General features: G+C 32.9%; 1 non-coding gene across 1 annotated transcript; it reads right to left on the minus strand.

The window, feature by feature from the left end:
• Positions 1-3,757: 3,757 nt before the first annotated feature.
• Positions 3,758-3,864, minus strand: LOC145007766 (small nucleolar RNA R71). Its single transcript, XR_013663133.1, has one exon. It is a non-coding gene; the product is annotated as a small nucleolar RNA R71 (small nucleolar RNA).
• Between the last annotated feature and the right edge of the window lie 3,572 nt (positions 3,865-7,436).

Below are 7,436 nucleotides of genomic sequence, written 5' to 3' on the forward strand. Positions count from 1 at the left end.
TTTCTTGTTTGATGGATTGATGAAGTTGGGTTTGCTTTAAATATTGTTTGATAAATCTAAACATAGCTAGTGAAAGTTTCTATCTTTATTGCATAGTCTCAAGTTTTGTGTAGTTAAACTTCATTTAATTGCATGAACATTGATTTACCTAGTTGTTTATGATCATTAAATTGCTAGAGCTAAAGATTGACCATATCCTAGTGTAGGTGATAAGTTAGTTGCTTAAATGTGTTAGAGAGCAGTATTTGATCATAATATTTCTTGATTACTAGAATTGACCATAGAATAGTAGTCCGTAGATTCTATCATTCAGAGTCCAAATTACCTTTAAAATCAAGTTAGTATCCTTAACTTGCATGATCATTTGGGTTAAAGTTATTAAATTGATTTATGCTAGTTAGTCTGACCATGATGACTAATAACTTTTATTTGGTGACTAATGGAATTAATCCATTGACTTGAAATCAACCAAAGGAAAAAGGATGGATTCGAAGCTAAATGAAAGTATCTTTTATTCTTGGTTTTAAACTGTCTTTCTAGTTGTTTATTGTAATGCCTGTAGATCCGGGCTAGTCAATTTAAAGGCAATAGGGATCGAAAACGACTTTTCGACAAAAGATTATTAAGACTAAATAATCTCAACCAAGTTTTAGTATATGTTACAAGGTTTCCGTACATATAAAGAGTGTCGAAATCCGAGTTATAACGTAGAAGTTATGACCCGTCGAAGTTTCGCGATGGAACCGACACGATACCGAGAGACGTAAATAGTGAATTTACGATAGAGCGAGATTTAGCCTTAGAGATCTAAACGAAATTCATACTATATGTTAAACCGATAGTGTGCATAAAAAGAACATCCAAATCTGACTTCGTAGGAGGAAGTTATGATTTTTCTAAGATTTAGCATAGCAATGCACATCCCGAAATCTGAATTTTAGATCGGTCGATTTTTAGCCAAAATAATCTAAACGATAAATGAATATATCGTTAATAGGAGTTAAATGATAAAAAGATAGTCGAAAACGGAGCTCGTATGCGAAAGATATGGACGAAGCTTAGTCCCTACTCTTCGAGCGTTGCGAATTCGATACAGTTTTGTAAATCTGAGATAGAGTGCGAATTAGCCAACGAGGTCTAAATGAGAGTTGAAGATCACATTAATAGGAACTCAACGGTAAAAAGACAGACAAAAAATGGAGCTCGTATGCGAAAGTTATGGATGAAGCTTTGTCTCAACTTTTCGAGCGCGATGAATTCGATACAGTTTTGTAAATCCGAGATAGAATGAGAATTAGCCAACGAGGTCTAAATGAAAGTTGAAGATCTCATTAATAGGAACTCAACGGTAAAAAGACAGACAAAAACGGAGCTCGTATGCAAAAGTTACGGACGAAGCTTGGAGACTACTTTACTATACAATTTCTATAAATAATAGATGAACTCTTCATAATTTCCTCACACCTTCAAACCTTTCTTTCTCTCTCTAACTTCTCTCTAACCTCACTAAACCCCTCCCAAGTCTAGGGAGCCTCCCTATTACGAGAAGAAAGCCTCGAAGCACCCGACGGCTCCGAGAAGAAAAGCTTCCGGCTCGGAAACGCTGCTCCAGCAAAGCCCGGTTTTTAATAAAAACCTGTTGTAAGTGAGTTACGCCTATACTATATTTAATATAGCTTTTATTTAATTATAGTAACATTATTAGGACCTTAAAATAATTATTTGGGCTATTATTATGAGTTATTTTGAGTGTTATTTAACGCTTATATAATAGTAATAATAGCTAGACTATTAATTAGTCGCGATTAATGTTAAAACTAAACTCTAGTGGTATTAATACTAGGTTTTGGTCAAGGAAAAAAATTGTTTTGAGATAACGAAGTGTTGTTCAAGTACCGAGTCACCACCTAATCAAGTGAGTGCATAGTAACTTTCAGCTTACACATAGATATGAAGTATTTTATATAAATTACGTGTTATGTGTGCATATTATCTGAATACTTGCTATCTATGCTAGATGAACGTTTTATACATGTTTTCAATCATTTAAATTGTATATGTATTTTATATCTACAAAATGTGTTGGGTAAAACATGGGTAGATGTAATAGTTGCTGTGTGACAAAATAAAATAATGAGAGGCCTCGTTATAGATGTTATTGATGATTCAGTCATCTAGCGGAGTATAGATGACGACCACGGACTATTCTAGACAGTCCAGTGGAACACTAGCAGGCTCGTAACCTGTAGGTGTTTATTTGAACTGTGTGCTCACCAGATGTACTCCATCCCCCACATGGTTGCCTTAAGGACATTTATTGCTGAGAAATCCCCTTAGCAGTAGTGTCCATCCCTATGATAGTCCTTAGACTAGGTCCCTTGTGTTAGATGTTTTAGGGACGTAAAGTGAGGATAACGGGAACGGGTAATCGGGTTTGTTTGGTTTGATAAAGCTAATAACTTATTTATTGTGGGTTGAAAACCCTATGTGCTCACTAGGCTCCCAAGCCTGACCCACTCAGTTTCTTGTATTACAGGTAGTGGCGCATGAGCATAGATGTGATGTCTTGGGATGAGAGATTAATGGATTTTAGGCCTGTAAATACGGAATAATGTAGTAAGACCTATGTTGTATTGTTTATGCTTATGATCTGTATCGAACATGACATCTCGGGTCTTTTTAAATAAAATACATTTCTACGAAAATGCTTTTGATAAATCTTTATCATATTTTGTTTTGGGACAAATTCCGCAACACTTTTATTTAAAATATTACTCTGATTTTTAAACAAAACATAAACAAAATCGGTCTTTTCTGGCCGTGAAAATGAGGCTGTCACATTTACTTTAGTAATTAGTTTGTTATTTTAATTTAAGTTTTTCTAAACTTGTAAAATCAGATTAAAAAAACCCCCCATTTTAGTGGTTTTTCTTAGTTTAGCTTTTAGTAATTATTTTATTAATTAAATATTGTTCCCTGTGATCGACACCCGACTTACCCAAGTTATACTATAATCTGACTAGGTACTACCTATAGGCGCATAGTTAGTATAAGCTTGTTAGGTTATAAATTTAATAATTGATAGGTATAATTTGTGCACATCAAGTTTTTGGCGCTGTTGCCGGGAAACACCTTATTTGATTTTTAATTTAATTACTTTTAGTTATTCGATCCTTTTTGTGGGTTAAAACCCGCAAACAGTTATTTTTCAGCATTTATTTTATTTTATTTTTTTCGTCTGAACATCAACCACGTCGTAGGAACCTTGGCCACGTCGTGGTCACGTTCCAGGCAGTTTTTAGTTTTAGTTTTAGTTTATTTTAGTTTTTGTTCCTTTTTACGTGTTTTTTTTAGTTTTTTTTGTGTAGGAAATATGGGGGTCATCACGACCATGTCAATGGAAGAGTACAAGAGATATATGAGGAACGAAAAAAGATGGGGTCTTGATCCACCAAAAATACCAACGACGGCAAAGTTTGAACTTCCGGGGCACATTATTAATATGTTAAGGGTACTACCTTTTTATGGGAAGGAGCACGATGATGCTTTTGAGCATATAAAAGCGGTAGTGGAGATTTCACATTATGTTAATGCACCAAACGTGAGTGAAGATGCGGTGATGCTTCGACTTTTACCGCTCACGTTGAAGGGTGAAGCAAAAGAATGGTTAAAATCTCTTCCCTTTGGAGCAATCACGACATGGGCCGATTTCAAGAATGAGTTCATAAACCAGTTTACCCCTCTCTCGAAAGTGGCGAAGTTTAAAAGAAACATACAAAATTTTCAACAAGTAGATAGGGAGCCATTATACGAAGCTTGGGAACGTTACAAGAGATTGTTACAACATTGACCTCAACATGACTTCAATGTGAAACAAGAAATCGCGATATTTTATGACGGAGTCAATGTTTGCACTCGTCAACTTCTAGACTCGCAAGGGCCCATGACAAAGAAGAATCCGACAACAAATAAAGCTTTGATTTAAGAATCCTCTAAGCATTCAAGAGAGTACCACAACTCAAGGGATGATTTCACTAGAGGAAATTCAAGTAAAGATGGAGGTCAAGATATTATCAGTGCAGTAGTTGCAAAGCTCGATGCAATGGAAGAAAAGATCACAAAATTGGGTGGACCAATTCAAGATAGATGCGGAGCTTGTGGAGGACCCCATTATACTAAGGATTGTGATTTGGAGTACAAGAGAGATCAAGACATGACACAATATCAACAACTAGAGCGTAATCTCTACCAACTAGAACGAGTCTAATCCGAGAAGATAGATGCTCTCGAGTCGATGCTATTCAAATTCATGGAAGCTAGCGAAAAAAGACATGATGCAACACTTAGGTAATGTTTGTTTTTTGTTTGCAAATCTGCATGACCTCTTCTGTCTGCGCCGCGCAGAAATTAGCCTTTGCAGACTGTTTGTTTTTTTGAAGACTGCAGACCTAAAAATGTCTGTGCGCCCTCTTCTTGGCGCAGATGTGGACCAAAGTCTTCTAGCATCTTCAGACATATTCTAGCCTAAAAAAACATATACATCTTTACTTTTTTTCAAGTTTTTTTTATTTTATATTTTTTCCAACTTTATTAATGATAAACAATTTGAAAAAAAAAATACAAAACTTAAAAAAAACGTTCAACGATACAAACATGATATTTTTGATAAATTTATAAATAAATATTTATTACAATAATAGTCATTGAATTTGTTTATATAAATATGAAAAAAATCATAATACATATTCTTATATTTTTTTGACAAATTTTGTAAAACATTATTTAATACAGTATCGTCAATTTCTCGAGAAAATATTTATGGTACGTTTTTAATGGATTTAATTGAAAAAAAATCAAAGTTTATTGCCATTGATTTATGTATCAAAATTCTTTCATCAATAATTATAATGTTTAGCTATAACTTTTCAATCAAAGTTGTTGGTTTTTATCAAATATATACGTTAATTCATACCATTTTTTATTGTTATTTTTATTTTTTATACAATAATACATAAAAGTTGATCTAAATTCGTTAATTATTTATAACAAACTCATAAAAATATTAAAAATTCACTTTGAAGTTTAAAAAAAATTAGTTTATTTAGATTTTAGTTTATTTTAGTAGCCCATAGATGTTAAAAAAACAAACAATCTTTTTTTTTTTTCAGACTATAGACGTTTGGTCCACCTCTTCTACTACAAAGGTCTACAGATGTGGCCCGCAGACTGCAGACATTTCGCCTCAAAAAAAACAAACAACACCTTAGAGTTCAACAAGCATCTATTTTGAGCATCCACACACAAGTTGGGCAATTAACAAAACTTTTACAAGAAAAGCTATAGGATTTACTTTCAAGAAAAGTCGAGCCAATCCCTATGGATCATGTCATGGCCATTAATATAGAAGAAGAAAATGAATTGGAGCATATGAAGGACCTTGAAGAGGAGTCTAATCAGTCACTAAAAGTAAAAAGGATAGAAGAAGAAGAGTATCGTGAAGCTTCCCAGTCGCCACGATGTGGAGACAATAGTGCCACATCGTGGGCAATAAAATAAAATTATGATTTCTCAGTTGTTGAGCCGTATCGACCACCTCTTCCTTTCTCATCCCGTGCCAATGCAAATTTGTTGAAACAAGAATGAAGTTCCTTAAGCATGATGAATTTAAACGCATGAAGGAAGAAGAGTGGGAGGAATGGGAGGAGTATTTACCAAAAGAGTAATTGGAAAAAGAAGTGAATTATTGAAAACCTCCACTGTCAACGACAATGATGTTTGAGGTGTTTGTTTTTGCAAGACCACCAAATCCAGTAACACAGGTGATTAAAGAAAAAGAAGAAGAGAGTGATGAGTCTCATTTTAACAAGAAAACCCCGGAAAGTGACAAGACAAAAGCTAAAGACACGGGAATGAGGAAAGAACCCAAGTACAAACATAAAGAAGATGTCAACCCAACAATGCAAGAAAGTTCAAGAAAGGAATTCAATAGAAGGGTTGCTTACAAACGAGTAAGGTTCAAGATGATGGAGAACGAGGAGGTTACACTTCCACCCGATGCAACGTAGAGTTAGGAATATAATGGTGAAATTTATAAAAATTTTCGAAGTAAAATCAATTTAACAGTTGAAATGTAAAAACTTTGGATGATTACTATACGTGTATGATACAAAAAAGATGCAGTATGGTGAGTTTGAGTATGTAAGGTTACATACCTTTTATGTTATATGTTCACTTTTCATCTCTCTCTCTCTCTCTCTATATATATATATATATATATATATATATATATATATATATATATATATATATATATATATATATATATATATATATATATGGCTTGGTGGATATTTGTTAGTCATGTATATACACTTACATATATAACCCATCAAAATTGAGTAGTTTTAATTATAACTCAAAACAATTGTACACCTTTTTGCTTTTTAATTCAATTTTATACGACCTTTTGTTGGATTTTTTTATTCAAAAAACTAGTTTCAAAAACACGATTTTTAGCAACAGAAGACTTATAATTTTTTGAATAACATAAACAAGTTAAGCCCTACAAGGATCTTCTTGAAACGTTGCAGAAAGATTAAACACCAACCAAATAAGAAGATGGAGAAAATTATAACCTTTATAGTTCTTTGGATACTCTTGGGAGGCTTGGAAGTTGATGAAGAATGTAGAACTTTAGAGACACCAACAATGAAGCAACTTGATCTAGAATGCTATTTCTTTTGTATAAAACTCTTAAGACTCTTAAACTTTATATTCTTATCAAAATAAGAACATAAAGAGAGCATAAGCAAGAGTGTGATATGCAAGTCTTCAACTACCACTAGAGAGAAACACACATACATACATAGTTATGATTTTTTGCATGAGTAGTGAAAGCACTATGAAAGCCTTACTTTATATAGAAAATCTTTGGTCGAGAAGTTCTTAACACTTTTATAAACCATTACCCTAAAGCCTATGTGTTCCCCATGCTTCAAGTCATGCCTTTCCTTTGAATAAGTTAATCAAAGGACCATCACTCCTTATTTTAATCATAATGTCCATGCTTTGCTTTTTAGATGAGTGATCCTTTCATTAAACAAATGAAGAGCCCATACTCTCTTTGGTCTAGCCAAATTTTGATTATTATTAAGACAAAATCTTTTTATATTTTATAAACGAATTTTGTAAAATATAAACTTTAAACTTTTGGTAAAAGACAAAAGAAGTTATCTAGTCCAGAATGTTGTGTATGGATTATTAATTCATACCTTATGATTTATATATAATGTTACTTGCTAATGAAATTTATTATTTCCTAGAAATAAATAATTTTCAATTTAATTATAAGAGTTTATTGAATATTTATTAAAATCAATTTCTAATAGATTATCAATTATATCAAGTTGTTGTTAGTATGACCCTCTAGTATCGTA

This window comes from Lactuca saligna, chromosome 7 (genome assembly GCF_052625555.1).
Source record: "Lactuca saligna cultivar CGN05327 chromosome 7, ASM5262555v1, whole genome shotgun sequence".
NCBI classification, from domain to species: Eukaryota; Viridiplantae; Streptophyta; class Magnoliopsida; order Asterales; family Asteraceae; genus Lactuca; species Lactuca saligna.